The sequence below is a fragment of the Patiria miniata genome, unplaced genomic scaffold (assembly GCF_015706575.1).
Source record: "Patiria miniata isolate m_02_andy unplaced genomic scaffold, ASM1570657v1 HiC_scaffold_24, whole genome shotgun sequence".
In the NCBI taxonomy this organism is placed as follows: domain Eukaryota; kingdom Metazoa; phylum Echinodermata; class Asteroidea; order Valvatida; family Asterinidae; genus Patiria; species Patiria miniata.
Genome location: NW_024037063.1, coordinates 20,299,784 through 20,317,976, shown reverse-complemented (window position 1 = coordinate 20,317,976; position 18,193 = coordinate 20,299,784). Strand labels below are relative to the sequence as shown.

The 18,193-nt window shown below is 41.7% G+C and overlaps 1 pseudogene; it reads right to left on the bottom strand.

Annotated features, from left to right (window-relative positions):
* Positions 1-18,193, bottom strand: part of LOC119732042 — a 48,210-nt pseudogene that overhangs the window by 13,568 nt on the left and 16,449 nt on the right.

Below are 18,193 nucleotides of genomic sequence, written 5' to 3'. Positions count from 1 at the left end.
TTATTCCCTTATTTAAAACTGGCTACGTGACGGGCTCTTGACCAATACGAATGGGTAAACTGTCTTAGGTATTTATGTACAAAAATTAAAACTCTCTACCGAATCCCAAGATTTCCAAAGTACTGGAAATGTGAAATTTGTGTGAAAACTATTCAAACTAACTTGAACAAAAGTCCTTTACTTGTGACTGGACTTGTGATGGACTCGACTATAACAGTGAATACAAATTTGCAAAAATTTCAATCTTTTTAATCTACCGAATTCCTGCAAATAAAGTTTGATGTTAGAAGTTTTTGTATTGTACCTGTGACCATGACTGTGCGTATGTCAGCATTCATGAGTTCGTGGATTATTGGAGTTGTTTCTGGTTTCAGTGCGTTCTGAAGTACCAGTAGGCCGAGGAAGTTCAAGTCGCGCTCTACATCTTTCCTGCCAGGAAAAAATAATCAAGGAAGACTCAAGCATGGGAATTATTATATAATATTGGATGGCTTTGAGGTGGATACAAGAATATATTGCACGAGCTGTAACAATATTGCACGAGTCGAAGACGAATGCAATATTGTCATAGCGAGTGCAATATAGTCTTGTATCCCCAGAAAAAAAATCCATCCAATATTATTATTATTATTTATATCAGGCTGACTTGATTTGCAAGAAATATAATTCAAGACACTGTTTTCTTTTCTCCTATTTCGTCAAACTATTTGAAGCTACCATTGTGATTATTGACAACAGTGCGCGTATACCTGGCCTGCTGCACGCTGCGTGGGCGTCCGTGTTCGACGGTACTGCGCGCTAAGCTCGGATGAGTGGTTGACAACTGTGAGTGTCTACGCTCTTGATAGTGCGGGAACCAGTGAAAATGCCTGGATGAAGGGGCGCTGGACAATACCAAAAGTAATATTGTCCGAATTCGGGGTACTTTTTACTGACAAAATTGCTGTCATCCGGGTACGTTTACAAAAGCATGCAATATGCTGATTTATTTTTACTGCTGGAAGCCTGATATAAATAATAATCAGTTGATTAAAGGAACCTTTGACTGTATTCTTTTAATTTTGACTTTTTTAATTTATGGCTTTTGGGTAAAAAGTGATAAAAATAGTGAGTCTCCTAAAATGGAAGGACTTTCTCAAGCGAATTATTGTAGGGCATTTTCAATTTTGTCGGACTTACATTTTGGACAATTCAACAGTGTGTATAATCAATCAATCAATGTGTATGATCATAAAGTGGATTTTTAATTCAGATAAAACTTATCAGTTAATTATTACAATGATTCAACCTTTTTTTTGTTGCTGTAGTAGAATTCGGCATGATGATGTGATCAGGGTATTGGACCTACTCAAACAAACGGATTTTTGTGTGTGTGCACTTTTGAGCATTGTTAGAAATAAGCCTTATTTCAATAAACTACTGCTATCAAATAAGCTTCAAAATGATATACATGTTTTTCACATGTGACATTTTGGTTTAGATTCTGAATATTAATTAGATAACAGAAACAAACGGAAACACAAAAATTACCAGAGAAAATGTTTGCACTTTTTCACGGTTTTCATGGTCATATTTCGACAAGTATGCGTCATGTATATGAAAGACAAGATAGTCAAGTTTACCTTGCTATGCGTTGGGATTGATGCCAAGACAGCTTGGGGTCAAGAGGTCGCCAAGCGAGGGCGATAACACGGTAACCTTGTTGGGTGAACCGTTGTAGCATCTCCAGAAAGTCCATGGGAACTAGGAAAAGTCAAGACATTGTAACAAAAGATTAAAACCTGATGTCCAAAAAATTCTCTTGCACCATTTTTGAGTTTCACATCAAAAAACGTATTTGCTTTCTTTCAATTGGTATTTTCCTGGCAATATAAAAGTTATTCAATTTTTAATGAGAAATCGAACGAAAAAACTCATAGACGTTTAATTACTGTGAATGATTTCTTCACAAAATTCAACTATTGGCTGCCAGACAATAATTCGGCTCTCACAGAGCTGGTTTATTTGTGTGCAAAATGGAAGTAATTTTTCAGAGGGTTGGAGATTCGAAAATCTGATTAACTAGTTCACGTTGGATGGCGTGACGTGTATACACGCAAAAGTTTTGCGGTATTCGGAACGGATGACGGATAAACATGCAACGAGCGAGGCCGGACACATCTGTCTGCGACCCGCTCGCAGCGAGCGAGGCCAGAAATATCAGGGTGTGCTACCTGCAGATGACGTGAAAAACAATCCTCTTTAGAACAACCAATACTAATTGAAAATTCGTTAAGAAAAAAGAAAATCAATTTTTTGAAGAGCACAGGGTATACAACTTTCAAAATCTCACCTTAATTTCAGTGAAAGTCAATACTTTACAAATGCTGTTGGCTGCCCCACAATGTATAGAGTTTCACATAAAAGGAGTACTAGGCCCTTTATTGACCAAACAAGGAAATGCGTCGGTGAAGAGCAAAACACAATATTAAATTTGAAGGGGATGTAGAAATTACCCGTTTCCTTGATTGAGAGAGACGCAATCATCTCGGGCGAGCCTTTCACAAAGACCTCCATGTTCTTGGCTCCCAAGGTGCGGGTGATGACGCTCATGCGCTGCAGGGCGGAGGAGAAGGGAAACTGGCGGAGAATGCCAACCTCGTAGGGGGCCTGATGGATGAAGAGACGAACGTCAACAGGTGGAAGGGGAGGGGGTGGGGTGAGTTTAACCTTAGAGGGCCAGGGGTGGGAGGGGGTCTGCCCCAAAATACATTTAGCTAATCCCAGAGGGCCAGCCTAGTATTCTCTCTGTACCTATCTCACTGACTGACTGTTGCTTTTGACTTAGACTGTTTACGCCTCCCCTTGACCCAACAGTTTCCTAAGGACCCTTAAGCAGCCCTGAGTCAACCTGCGATTTGCTTGCGCCATGACGGAACCGTCGGCATCAAGCAGACCAGTAAGGCTCAGGTCACAAACCTGAGAAATGTGTAATACTCGTGAAGAAGCGGGATCTTGACACAAAAGAATTGCAACCATGCTCATCTCACCCGCAATGCGACGACAATTCCAAGGCATATAAAAGACTTTGTCAAATTCAATGAAGCATTTGCAAATAGTAAGCATGAAACTCCTCTACGTACCTACCAAGTTTCAAAGAAACCATATTGCAATTTCCTTAAGATCAGAGTTAGTGGCACAATTCCACCCCTCTTCCAGCGAAAGTATTGCTCCCAAGAAGGTGGGTTTAGGGTAATGGGGGGTTTTGAGGAGGGGGAGGAGTTTGGAGGAGGGGGGAGGGGTGTGTATAAGGGGTGTAGGTGGGACTTATTTAAGTCTGTAAAGACGTTTGTTAACTTAGGCAAAGGCAACAATTTCATTTGAAAACATCAAGAAACAGTGAATTTATTCCAATTCTTTCAAGGCACATTCCCACTTTATTTTGTGTAAATTTGAAAACTTGATGTTTTATCTTCTACCTTGTCCGGGTTCTCAGCAAGGTAAGTGTCGCTGGTTCGTGGCTTGACTATGGTTGGGATGATCGTGTCAAACCGCGTCGTGTCGCTTCCTGGCTCCTCCAAAATCTGAAACGAAATGCATCAATTTACGTATTTATTCAAGCAAAACCTTGCCATTTTAAACTGAACATCCAAACTGGCTGCCATCTTTACCGCAGTGATGCAGTTGAAACCTTTCGAAGCAATTTTCAGGCTTTTTTTATGCAACATGCAAGTTTGCAGAAACAAAATAAGTCAAGAATAAAGGGAAAGAATGTAGTATCCAGACGCCACTTCAGCGGTTGTGCACAAAGTCTATGAAGAGTCAAGACAATTTTCTAAGTATTTCCTAACAAAATTGGAAATGTTTCTCAGGCCCAGATTCATGTCTTTTCAACATGCAATGAATAACCATCATTGAGATGTCATATGCAGAAAAAGTGGCATCAGGTTGCAACATTCTTTCCAAATAAAGTTTCTACTTTTCCAATATTCGTTGAAAGAATACTGATATTTGAGCAAACATTCATTGGCAGAGAAAAATGTGTTTTTCAGAGCCAAAATCTCATGGAGAACCACTCAAGATCTTGGAGACCTTTTAGAGTTCCATTGACCCAAGCAAATGATACTTTTTAAATGATACTCTGCCTGTGACAGAGCTAATTAACCATGATATCTAATTAATGATTCAGAGAAATGATCCAAAACTCCTAGTCTGTAATCTCCTTGACCATTACGAGAAGAAGGTGTATAAGATTTGAAAAATACATTTTCAGGTTTATTCAATGAGCTCTTTAAGGCTCTGTCATGGATAGTACATACACTGCAACTGCCCAAGTCAAAGGTCAAACAATTGACCCGTCGCCGTTTGCGAGTTAGCAACGCCCCTTAGAAAACCCTATGGAGTTTTTGTACACTTAAGTTTTGTTTGTCTCAGATTTTGCGCGTTCCGCGTCCATTTGATATCATGTAACGAGACAATATTTCAGAAGCTGCGTTGACGCGATTCTAACGCGGTTCTATCGCAATAGGTCAATTGAAGAAATGTAAATTGATACGGAAACAGGAACTGATAGCCGGTACCCAGTTTGTGGCCTCAAACATCTTCAGGTCCAGCGGGTCACCGACTAACTCCCCATCGATCATCGTCAGGGAGTGGCAGGTTGCCATGGCAGCCAGGAAGGGTCCCGGGGCTAGGTCGGCCGCGTTCTGCTCCACAGGGAGGAAGTGCTGATCCTGGAGTGGCAGGACCCCCCACAGATCCAGGCCGTCCTCTGTAAGGGTACCGGTCTGCCAAAGAAACCAGGCAAAAAAATTTGTCAAAAACATGATGTTCTTGCACAACACATCGATTATAATACACTTAGCTTATACTTGGAGACCTCAGCTAATTTGTCATGCAATGGATAATGCTTGCGACCGGTTTCAAGCAGTTTCGTGCTTAGCACCTGAACTTACTTAGCAAAAACTGTTACTAGCCAAAATTGTCATGCAATGGATACTGCTTTTAACTGGTTCCCTGCTATTTTGTGCTTAGCACCTGAACTTACTTAGCAAAAACTGTTACCAGCCAAAATTGTCATGCAATGGATACTGCTTTTAACTGGCTCCCTGCAGTTTTGTGCTTAGCACCTAAACTTGCTTAGCAAAAACAGGTAACCAGCCAAAATGTCATGCAATGGATACTGCTTGTAACTGGTTCCCTGCAGTTTTGTGCTTAGCACCTAAACTTGATTAGCACAAAAGAGGTTACCCAGTCAAAATATCATGGAATAGATACTGCTATTAACTGGTTCCCTGCAGTTTGGTGCGTAATTCCTAAACTCGCTTAGCAAAAAGGAGGTTACCAGCCAAAATATCATGCAATGGATACGGCTTGTGACTGGTTCCCAGCAGTTTCATGCTTAGCACCTACATTGCTAAATTGCTATATTAGCTTAGCACAAAAGAGGTAACCAGCCAAACTGTCAAGCAATGTCCACTGCTTGTGACTGGTTTCCTGCAGTTTCATGCTTAGCAACTAAACTTGCTTCTCAAAAACTGGTTATAATTACCAGCCAAAATACCATGCAACAGATATCGCTTTTTAACTGGTTCCCAGCAGTTTTGTGCTCAGCACCAAAAATTGCTTAGCACAAAAGAGGTTACCAGCCAAAATGTAATGCAATTTGTACAGCTTGTGACCGGTTCCCTGCAGTTTCATGCTTAGCACCTAAACTTGTTTAGCAGAAATTGTTGGACCTTATCAAAGCAGATGAGTTTGAGCTTGCCGCAGATGTTGATTCGCTGGGGGAGATGCAGAAGATGCCGTTCTTCTTGAGTCGGTTCTGGGCGTAGACGGTTCCCACGGTCATGGCTGCAGGGAGAGCTGGTGGTACGCAGATGGTGATGATGTCGAGGACCTTCCAGAGCGAGTCCATGGTATCCGCCTGTCAAATGAATGGGGTAAAAGTAGGCTACATACAGGGCGAGTCAAACAGAAAACACCCTGGATTCAGGAGTATTATTTCGATGAGTCAAAATCAATCAAATGACTGTTTTCAACAGTTAAGAGTTGCCTTTGCTCGTACCCCCGCTCTGCAAACAGGACGCTGGGATACTCTGATGAGCTTCACAGAATCTTGTGAAGGAAGTGGCCTATGACCTATGTATAAAGCATCTGGCTGCAGCTGTTCAAGACCGCAGTTAGCCAATGCGCGCAAATGCTATCCGAAAACTTCCCATAGAAATGCACAAGTTCCATACCGGATGTGATTTCTGAATTGATGGGAATTGTAAATTTACAACACAGATAAGTTTTACAGAATTTCCTACACTGTTACGCTTTTCAACGAAAAAAAAAAATCTCTAAACTAGAATAAAAGAGTAATGAATCCATCTTAACGGCCATTTCCAACTATGCAGAATCATGATCATGATGACGCGCAGGTCACAGGTCACGCAAAATCCAACCAATCAGAGCGTGAATTCATCAGAGTATCCCAGCATCCTGTTGGCAGGGCGGGGGTACGAGCGAAAGAGTTCCCAGCCTACATATAGCAGGATTGACTGGCTGTGACTGTTTATGTAACTTGGTACACCCTGTGCTTTGACTGTAGGTGATTGATAAGCCAGCTCTGCCTACCCCTTGCCTGTTTTGTCTGTTGACTAAATTTGACTAGTCAGAGTGCTTGCTTGAAATATGATCTGACTGTTTGTGACTAGCCTGTGTAAAAGGCATGGCAGGGAAAACAGATGGATATTTTGGCTGTTTGTGACTGTTTAAAGAATAGGAGGGTTAATCCAAGTATTCTTTTTGATATTACATCTGTATGTTACTTTTGGGATAATTTCAAATGATCCTATGTGCCTTAATAAAGGTACAGTCCATCATTTGTAATTTGTGCATTTTGTTCATTTGAAGCGACAAAAGTGCTCAAAATCTAAAGAAGGGTGCTGAACAACTAACCTGATGAAGGTTCAGCTCAGTGAATGTTGTATTTTTCGCAAAAAACAATATCTTAGGATCTTGATTTCAAATCAAAAGTTGCTGAATCATATTTTGAATTGGGCATGAATTCAGCGTCCGAGATATGTTCTCACTAAGCCGATTGCAGCTACGAGATGTCGCGCACTGATCCGACCAATTACAGCAACTGCGCGCGCGTGTGCGTAGTGTCAACACGCTTAGCTGAAAAAAAAACCAAAAAAACTACAAACGGAAATTTCCAACAAGCGTTAATTGGAAAGGCCTTCTTTCGTTGATTTCTTCAAAATGACAGCATGCCAGAAAGACTAATTTCACAGAGAGTTTTAATAGTCCCCTTACTATCGTTCAACCAAGTATGTTTTTCAGCACTAATTTCGTCAGTTACTTTTTGGATGGCTGCAAATGATGGACTATAGCTTTAAAAGAAAATATTCCAGAGACTTATTTCACGAGAACATTTTAAGGGAGCATTTGTACCTTTCTGTAAACGAGAATCACAACGCTATAGATCATTCCCAGGAGACCTGAAATCGAAGAAAAAAAATATATTAGCATCTAATGTTGTGCCATTTTTTTGATAAACACCAAAGATTTTAAGAGACTGATGTCACTAGACATAAGCATTTGGTATTAAATCTAAAAGCACACGCAGTCGTAGTTTACCATTACATCCGAGGACAAGGCATTGTCTTTCCCTTTGTTCCTATAACACTCTCCCATAGACTCACACACACTTACGTCCGAGGACCGTTCTCAACAGAAGATGTACATTCGAGGACAACAAACAAACTATTGTTCTTTCTTTGGCTGGCTGTCACAGACAGCATGTAAAGCATAATTATACACACTGATTTCAGCACGTAGGGCACAAATGACGCACAATTATATTTCATCTGAATGTACACAAACCCTTGGCATTTTAACGCGAGGGGGTAATTGTGCACAGAGTTCATTTCAAAGAAAGTTTGCGATTATTTTAGGCTGTTTTTTTTACCTATAATGGACAAGATCCCAACGAACTTGAGAGCGTCCCGGTAGAACTTGAAACCCACAGGTTTGGGGAAGAGGATGGTACGAATCAGATCGCCTTTGAGGGTCTGAAAACCTACAGAGGAATAATTCATGAAAAAAACAGGAGTCTGGTCAAAATCGAAAAGCTGATTAAACTCGACTGAGCTGTAGCACAAGCAGAGTTGTGATGACTTGAGGCAAGGACTCGACGTGAGTCTCACTCGAGTCACAATTCTCGATGACTCAACTGGACTCGACTCTCAATGGGTAACTGACTCGACACGACTCGAGTCACTGCGAGCAAATGACTTGACTGGAGTCCCTTATCAGAAGACTCTACTCGACTCTAATAACACTCGAGTCCCAAAACTCCGAAAATGTATTTGCGCTGATTACAGTACAAAGTTATAAATGTTCGCACGCGTACTTTGCGTTGCGGTCAAGTTGTGGCCGCTTATCGCGCACAAATATACGCCGTATCAATTTAGTCCCACCTAGTGGTTTATAATGTAGTGCACAAACTACTATCCTGGAACAAGGCTTTAAACGCATTTCCAAATTCTTCGTTTCATTATCAGCTTCGGGCAATTTCTTAAAACTGTGTTCGTTTTTCCATAGTGTAATTTATTAGAGGGTGTTCAAATGTCAATGACTCGATTTGACTCGAGCATAAGTTGACTCGACTCGACACACACTGTGACTCGACTCGACCTTCCTCATCCAATGACACGACTCGACTCACTTCCTTGAAATGACTAGACTTGACGCGAGTCACAAAATTCAGTGACTTGTTGATACAACTCTGTGCACACAGTAGCAGTTAGTGCTGGCAGAGCTTCAACTAAAAAGAACCCATGCTAGTGTTGTAGTCAAGTTCCCACATGCCATGAAGAACCATAACAAGTCCTCCTTTCTCTTGGCAAATCTTATTCCAACGACATGAGACAAGGTATTTCTCGGCTAGTGTTGATCCCACTTACTTGTGACTGGACTTGTGATTTGACTTGTTTTACTTATGACTGAGTCAGAGGAATCACACCCGGGTTTGCTTTAATAATCCAGCCCAGGTTTTGACGAGACGTACCTGTACTCGACACAACCGCCTTGACTTTCCCGCTGCCGTAGAATCGCGTCTGGATGACATGAGTGCCGCAGAAAAGCGTGTGGCGTTTGTGGTTCTCCGGGGAGTAGTAGGGTACTCCCTCGGACTCGCTGGAGGGTGGGTTGGGAAGCGGCGTCTTTGTCACGGGAACACTCTCACCTGGTGGTTGGAGAGAAAAAACATGAAAGTTTCATCAAAAGGAAAAGACAGTGCATTCCACAAAAGGCAGTCAGCGTGAAGTTTTTCTCTGAAAGTGCAGACAGTTTTGTTTACGGACACCACTTTTTGACCACTTTTGAAAGACCAATTGGGAGGGATACGTGTATACATGGTCCACGTGCATATGGCGCGAAGTACGCATAATTGTATACTGCATGTGCATAGTCCCATAGGGCGTTATTATGAGTTTCTCATTTATATCTCTGCTTCGTTTAATAAGGGGAGGGGTCCTACTCGGAGAAAACGAAAATGTGACTTTCTGACACATCAAGTTTTCACGCTGCAAATTCGCAAGCGTTGAACACACACAACCCTGGTGAATTTTACGGTGAATAATGAAAGGTTTGCGGAAACACCATGTGCGAATAATTTCTCAACTTGAATGGTTCAGCCTCTTTTCAGAACCATTCTCTTAGTTGAGAAATTATTCACACATGGTGTTTCTGCAAACCTTTCATTATTTAGTATCTCCACCATGCAAAGCCTCAAATCTTATTTACGGTGAATGTTTTATACCGCCAAACTTGCTTTACTTTCCCGATCTCATGAAGCATGGACCACCTTATACACTATAGGTTTTCCAAAAAGTGATTTCAGCTTTATAGGGGGAATTTGATAAATTCCATTCCATTTTTAGGGCTGTCCGTTTTTAAATAATTAGTATTCGATTACTCGAAACTGTGTCTGACCAAATATTTGGATATTCAAAACTGCCAACTGCACCTGCATGCCGCGCCAGTCAAAAGTTGCATACAGAGCGCGCCAGTTAAAATGTGCGTGCGGCAATCAATATGGAGTGTTTTGCAGTAAGTATTTTATAACTGTCAAGGGCTTTAACCTGCTAAACGACAGAAACAGTCGTCGACAAACAAGTTACCGTCGACAAAAAAAGTGGCACCAGACAATAAAATGTCGCAACTGTACAATAAAAAGTAAACTCACAATCTTGTAGTTTTTCCATTTTCGAACATTCGAAATGGGTAAAAGCTATTCAAGTATTCAGTTGATGATCGTATATTCGAATATTAAGTATACTGGAGACAGCCCCATCCACTTTCCAGTGAAGTGGGAAGAACGAATGGCCTTAAGTTTGATTAAGAAATATCAATCGTGGTACGCTCAAATGCCACCATTTTGGGATTGCAGGTCACATGACTACGAACATACCTGTGAGCATGCTCTCGTTCACGATACAGTTACCGCTGATCAGGACCGCGTCGCAGCTCATGACGCAGCCGTTCTTGGGAATCATGATCACGTCGCCTGGTACAAGCCACTTGGAATCAATCTCCTCACAAGCTAGTCATCGACAGAAAAGAGACAAGACAAATTCAAAAATTAGCCAACTATAAACTCCTGGGGAATTTACTTTGGCGCAGTGGTTCTTTCCTCGCCTTCCACCTCTATGGCCCGGGTTCGATTCCTGCCCTGGTCCACATGTGGATTGGGTTATCAGTCCCTACCTGATTCCGTGGGTTTTTCCCCAGAATATTTTTCTGGGGTTTTCCTCCCACATCTAAAACTGTAATTTCTTCTCATTGTCTTCTCTCTACAGGTTTCTTCAGGCTTGTGAGCTACAGTGCCTAGGGCGCTTTTGAGGAATCCTTGGTTTCATTACCAGAAAGCTATAATAGTAAACAATTGAAGTTTATGGGGTACCACAATTGCAGGACTATTGTTCTTCTGTGTTTCCATTAAAATCTCAAACTCCTTGTGGGGTACTGAAATTTCCTTAGACCACCTTGCAAGTTCCTATTTGTCTCCCCCCCCCCCTCCCCCTGGCAACCACTAATATGTAGGCACACTTACTTCCATCGAGACGGCACACTGTGACAGTTGAATGATGAGCCACCATGTTACGTAGAGTAATCGATTGCTGTAAAAACGAGAATATATTCCACCGATTTATTAAAAGCGCAGAGAATAACTGCCTGTTTTCTGAAAGGACAACATTCTGTGGGACAACAAGTATGGCCTAGTGGTTAGGGTTCGTGACTCATGATCAGAGGGTCAGGGTTCGAATCCAGCTGCTGGCCATATGCTGTGTCCTTGGGCAAGCCACTTCACCTCCACTAGCCTCACTCCACCCAGGAGTATAAATGGGTACCGGCATTAGCTGGTGAGTAACCTGCGATGGACTGGCATCCCATCCAGGGGGAATAGAAAAATTTGCAGTCGTTTTAGGTACAGGATCCTGCTGCCTGTGATATGTTGTGTCCTTGGGCAAGCCACTTTACCCTCACTTGCCTTTCTCCACCCAGGAGAATAAATGGGTACCGGAATTAGCTGAGTAGTAACCTGCGATGGACTAGCATCCCATCCAGGGGGAGTAGAAATATTCTCAGTCGTGTCATGCCAAGGAAACCGGAGATAAACGCCGGCCTGATGGGCCATGTAGGCTCGTGACAGGACTGACTAATATTAGTATTAACTTGACAAAGCTTTGGTTTGACGGTAGATTGAAAATGCAGGGTGTCTTTAATAGCTTAAGACCCCAAACTCTGTCACTGAGCCAAAAGTTTAAATGCACCAAAGCTTACCCTTTTGGTTTCGTAGAGTGAGACGCCCAGCGTAATGATCAGGATGATGACAATGCAGATGGCATAGCTGTTGTACTGCTCGGCAAACCACAACGCGATACTGAAGATCTCAAACACGTAGAACGGGTTCAAAATCTACGACAAATTGTCCGGAGAAACAAACAAAAGTTAAGGGAAAATTGTTTGTAATAACAGGCACGAAAACAGTTGGTGTAAATCTTGGATGGATAATGTTTTAGTGTTCCTAAAGCTAAACAAACTCCAAGAATTACAAGTTTATAAGTCCGTATATATTTGGCACTTTTGTTGTTAAAAACTTCATGCCAGGAATATTTTTGCCGAAAATTTTGATTTTCGCAAAAGGCAAAATTTTCCTGCCGACTTCTGATACACAGCCAAACGCCACAAATACTGATTCGCAAGAGTCATTTCAATACTATTTGTACGATATTTCTTGCCGAAACCTCATATGTTTCAATACTCCAAGGTGTGCATTGTACAACAATATGTCGTGCACAATGGCCAATTCAAGATCAACACACGGTCCGCCTCCACAGACTTCACGGACTTTGTGTGTGTGTACAAAAGGCACGAGGGATTAGCGTGTTTAGACGTCACAAGATTGCTAGTCGAGGCAATCTTGACCTCTTAACCCATCAGCCAGGCGGCCCGTGCTTGTGTATAAAAACAGCCAGTGCGTGTTAACACGTCCTCCGATGCGAACTGGTTAAGATCGCAATGTCAGGCCTTCTTCTTTTTTGAAAACAATACTTGTGTATGAATAACAGTACAACTAAGTAGAGCTGGTTTTTAGAACTGTTAAAAGAAGCAACAATGAACGTATCCATTTCCTCACCTCTTGTACAAAGAGCACCAGGTAGGGTTTGACTTTGACATCGATGACATTTGGGCCGAACAGAGAACATCTGCAAGAAAAAAGAAAAAAAAAATTAACAATGTTTTTTTTTCTTCTTTTCATGTTTCAATTCTAAAGAATAAACATCACAAGCATAAGGCTCATGGCTCAAAATTATCATTCTTAAGATGAAATATTTTTTTTTCCATGATCAACCAAGACTGGATTTGATTCATCTTGTATTTGGTAACGGTAACTGTAACGGTAGCGATAATGGTAGCGGTAACGTAACGGTAATGGCAATGGCAATGGTAACGGTCACGGTAGCGGTAACGGTAGTCAGTAACGTAATGGTAATGGTAACGGTAGTCAGTAATGTAATGGTAACGGTAACGGAAACGTAGGGGTAACGGTAGTCAATAATGTAATGGTAATGGTCACGGTAGCGGTAACTGTTGTCAGTATGGTAATGGTAATGGTAGCAATAGTGGTAGTCTGTAATGTAATGGTAATGGTAACGGTAATGGTAGCGGTAACGGTACTGGTAACAGTAATGGTAACGGCTGCATTAGAGGAACAAAACCCAAATCTCAGGTCGACTTGTGATTTGCTTGTGTCGCAAAAGAAATGTCGGCGTCAATTAAAACTGAGAAATCGTGTGATTTTCGTAAAACAAGCGGCATCTCGACACAAAATAATCGCAACCATGCTCATGTCACCCACAACGCGACGGCGATTCCGCATCTTAGACGTGATCACGTGACTTCTTCAAAATGGTGGTGCGCATGTTGATAACAATCAAACCACATCTGTTCATTTGGCCACCATGATTGTTGTATAACTATGCATTTGCTGCATGCTGATTGGCTACACAATGAAATAAGATGGTCCGGATGCGTGCATCACGTCGTAACTTCACACAGGTCGACTGCGATTGATTCCCGCCTGTCGAAACACATTCTGTCGCGGCACAGTAGTTGAAATGTTTTCACTCTTGGGACTGTTGAATTTTTTTAGTGCCAACTGATGCCAATTGTATCGCAGCTACACTCAGGTCGCAAAAAAAATGGGTGACTGAATGTTCCCGACGGTCGTAGCTCAGGCACAGCTTGATCCTGAAAAGTCAGTTGCCAAATGATGTGTCGTCACAAGGCCGACCTGGCGGCTGCTTAAGACCACAGCTATCAGAACACTGGTATCGTATTCACATTTCAGAATTCAACCTAGTTAGTGTCTTTTGTGGTTTATTTTGAGAAACTCCCCAAAATTTTCTCAGTTCTGTTGAGCTGAGCAGTTACCTTTTAGACTGCTGACCGACAGTCAGCCCGTTGAATTCATTGTAGAAGGCTGCGTTGGCCGTGCCAACGTCCAAACCGTGAAGGAGCTGGAAAAACTGATAGTCTCGGTTCCAGAAGTAGATCAGTTTCTGGAATTCGAAATAGCGCAGCTTCAAACAACGTCCCTGCGGAAAGGTAAAAAATCGAGATGCTTATCACAAGAATCTTTACCATTTTGTTCCAAATCTTTATTTTCTCAGGTTCTATCAGTGTCCTGATCATGTCTTTCCTATCATTTCATAGCTATTATCAATGCTTCGGTGATACACCTCTTGTTTCTCTGGTACTATCAGTGATAAGACCTTTCTTAAACCCTAATTTTTTGGGTACTATCAGCGTCCCAGTCATATCTTTCCTATCATTTCATTTCTCAAGAATTATCAACACTTTGGTGATACACCTCTTGTTTCTCTGGTATTATCAGGTTAAAACCTTTCTTAAACCCTCATTTCTCGGGTACTATCAGTGATAAGACCTTTCTTAAACCCTCATTTCATGGGTACTATCAGCGATGAGACCTTTTTTAAACCCTCATTTCTCGGGTACTATCAGTGATAAGACCTTTCTTAAACCCTCATTTCACGGGTACTTTCAGTGATGAGACCTTTCTTAAACTCTCATTACTCGGGTACTATCAGTGATGAGACCTTTCTTAAACTCTCATTTCACGGGTACTTTCTGTAATGAGACCTTTCTTAAACTCTCATTACTCGGGTACTATCAGTGATGAGACCTTTCTTAAACCCTCATTTCTCGGGTACTATCAGTGATAAGACCTTAAACCCTCATTTCTCGGGTACTATCAATGATAAGACCTTAAACCCTCATTTCTCGGGTACTATCAGTGATGAGACCTTTCTTAAACCCTCATTTCTCGGGTACTATCAGTGATGAGACCTTTCTTAAACCCTCATTTCTCGGGTACTATCAGTGATAAGACCTTTCTTAAACCCTCATTTCTCGGGTACTATCAGTGTCCCATTCATATCTTTCCTAACATTTCATTTCTCAAGAAGTATCAACACTTTGGTGTTGCACCTCTTGTTTCTCTGGTATTATCAGTGATAAGACCCTTCTCAAACCAGAATTTTTCAGGGGTTATCAGTGTTCCACCATGTGCCCGCTCACATCTTTCCTAACACTTCATATCTCAAGTACTATCAATACTTTGCTGATACAACTTTTCCTTCTCAGGTGCTATCAGTGTCATCCCTCTTACCTGTTGTTTGTCAAGTACTATCAGTGCAATCTGTGATTGCCTTTTGTTTTTCAAGTACAATTAATGCCATCTTCCTGATGTTTCATAATTCAAGTACTATTAGTTGCTCGGTGAAATCAGCGTCATGTTTCTAATGTCTTTTTTTTTCTCAGGTACTATCAGTGTTGTCATTCTTGCCTTTGGTTTCACAGGTGCTATCAGTGATAAGACCTTTCATAAATAGTCACTTTTCAAGTACTATCAATGTCGCCTTTCTTACCTTTTTTTTCTCAGTTACTATCAGTGACATCTTCCTAATGTCTTTAATTTCTCAGGTACTATCAGTGCTATCTATTTTTACCTTTTGTTTGTAGGGTAGTATCAGTGTAATCTTTGCATGCATTTTGTTTTCGGGTGTTATCATTGTCATCTTTCTTACATTCCATAATAAATAATGACAATAATGCGTATTTATAAAGCGCATGTATCCACCAGTATTGGTGCTCAAGGCGCTACATAATTATTACCCTGCTCATTGGGCCAATGAAACATTCCAAATACCATCTCAGCTCCCTGGGGAGTATCCAGCTCGATGCTGCCATTTTGGCGCAAAGCAGCTAAAATCAACCACAATAACCATCTCTGCCCTCACAGGTACCCATTTACTCCTGGGTGGGGAGAAGCAATGAGTGACAAAGTGCCTTGCCCAAGGGTACACGCACCATGCCCCAGGCTGGACTCGAATCCACAACCTGCAGAATTACACGCAAACCACGAACTCAATACTCCAGACCACGACACTCCACAATTAATTCCATCACTCCACAATTAATTCAATCAGTTAGGTACTATCAGTTCCTTTGTAATATCAGTGTCATCTTTCTCACCTTTCTTTTCTCAGGTACTATCAGTGCCTTGGTGATATCATCATCGTGATCCTCCTCCTCCTCCTCCTGTACTAATTCAGGCTCCGCCTCCTTCTCCTGTATGCTGCCCACACCATGCATCGCAGCATCCTTGAAGCCACGGTTGATACTGTATTTCATGACACTACAAAAGCAAAAACTTCTAAGAATTAACAGGATCTTAAAATGATTATAAGGTTGAACCTTTGACACTGACTGGAGCAGGGTTTGAACCTGCGACCTTTGGAACACCACACCGGTGCTCTAGTAACTGAGCTATTCAGCCCTATGCAAGTAGTTTCAAATTAGGATTTGAGCAAGGAGCATTAATTGACATGAACTGTCTGTTGAAAATGAAAATGGCTATGGACACTCAACACATGTATGTAGCTCACAGGCAATGGGGCTACTGTTGTGATTAGTGAGTCCACTCTATGACAGACTTTCAACAGAGTCACAGACTATCTGCAGAGTCTTCAGATAGTCAATCTACAGTGTCACAGACAACCTTTAGTGTCTTCTGACAAAGTCACAGACAATCTGCAGAGAGTCACAGACAATCTGCAGAGTCTTCAGACAATCTTTAGAGTAAGCAGAAAGTCAACCTATAAAGTCACAGACAATCTGCAGAGTCTTCCGATAGTCAATAGACAAAGTCACAGACAATCTGCAGAGTCTGTAGACAATCTTAAGAGTCTTCTGATAGTCAACCTACAAAGTCACAGACAATATTTAGTCTTCTAACAGTCATCCTACAAAGTCATAGATATTCTGCATAGCCACAGACAATCTTTAGAGTCTTCAGACAGTCAACCTGCAAAGTCACAGACAATCTGCAGAGTCACAGACAATCAACAGTGTCACAGACAATCTTTAGAGTCTTCTTCTGACAGTCACAGACAACCTTAAGAGTCTTCAGACAGTCAAACTGCAAAGTCACAGACAATCTGAAGAGTCACATACAATCTAGTGTCACAGACAATCTTTAGAGTCTTCTTCAGACAGTCATAGACAATCTTAAGAGTCTTCAGACAGTCAACCTGCAAAGTTACAGACAATCTGAAGAGTCACATACCATCTACAGTGTCACAGACAATCTTTAGAGTCTTATGACAGTCAACCTGCAAAGTCACAGACAATCTGCAGTCACATACAATCTAGTGTCTTATGCAGAGTTGTAACGAGTCACTGATTTTTGTGACTCGAGTCGAGTCGAGTCATTTTAAAGAAGTGACTCGAGTCGAGTCGAGTCATTAGGTCAACAAGGTCGAGTCGAGTCGAGTCGAGTCGAGTCACAGAGTGTGGTCGAGTCGAGTCGAGTCGAGTCAAGTACTTAGCTTGAGTCAATTCGAGTCACAAATATTTGAACACTAAATTACAATAAAAAGCAACAAACACAAGAGAGAAAGAATACAAGGCACCAGTCTATTACGGAAATCCAAAGACATAAAGTATGCTGTATGGTACCCAACCAACAGTTTCCATTGCTAGCTCACGTCACAGATAAGAAGATGTGAAACTTCGGTCTTATAACTGGTTTGGCTTCGGGTCTAGATTTTGTTGTTCGCTGATCGCTGACAACGTTAAAACCTAATTGCATTATACAAAACTGTTTCTGATTATTTAAAGGTGGGCCCGTCCGTATCCATTGTTTTGTGTGAAATCGGGACATGAATTTAGCCAGCGTTCCACCAAGAACTTCAAAATCGCCCGAAACCAATGATGAAACCACGGATTGAGAAATGCGTTTTAAGTCTGGTTCCGGGTTTAGCATTACATGCTATAGAACCACAAGGTGGGAGTCTGTGACACGGTGTATGTTTGTTGTTTCATTATGGAGGAAGGAAACGACTGCCGCTGTATATAAACGTACATTATTCGCGAACATTAACGTGACGTGAACAAAAACTGGCAACGCGAACGGCGCAGCGTAAGTCATTGCAAATATTTTTCGCAAGTAAGTTTTGCTTTTATTTTGGGACTCGAGTCTGATTAGCCTTCCTCGAGTCGAGTCGAGTCATTCTGATGAGGGACTCGAGTCGAGTCGAGTCATTTGCTTGCAGTGACTCGAGTCGAGTCG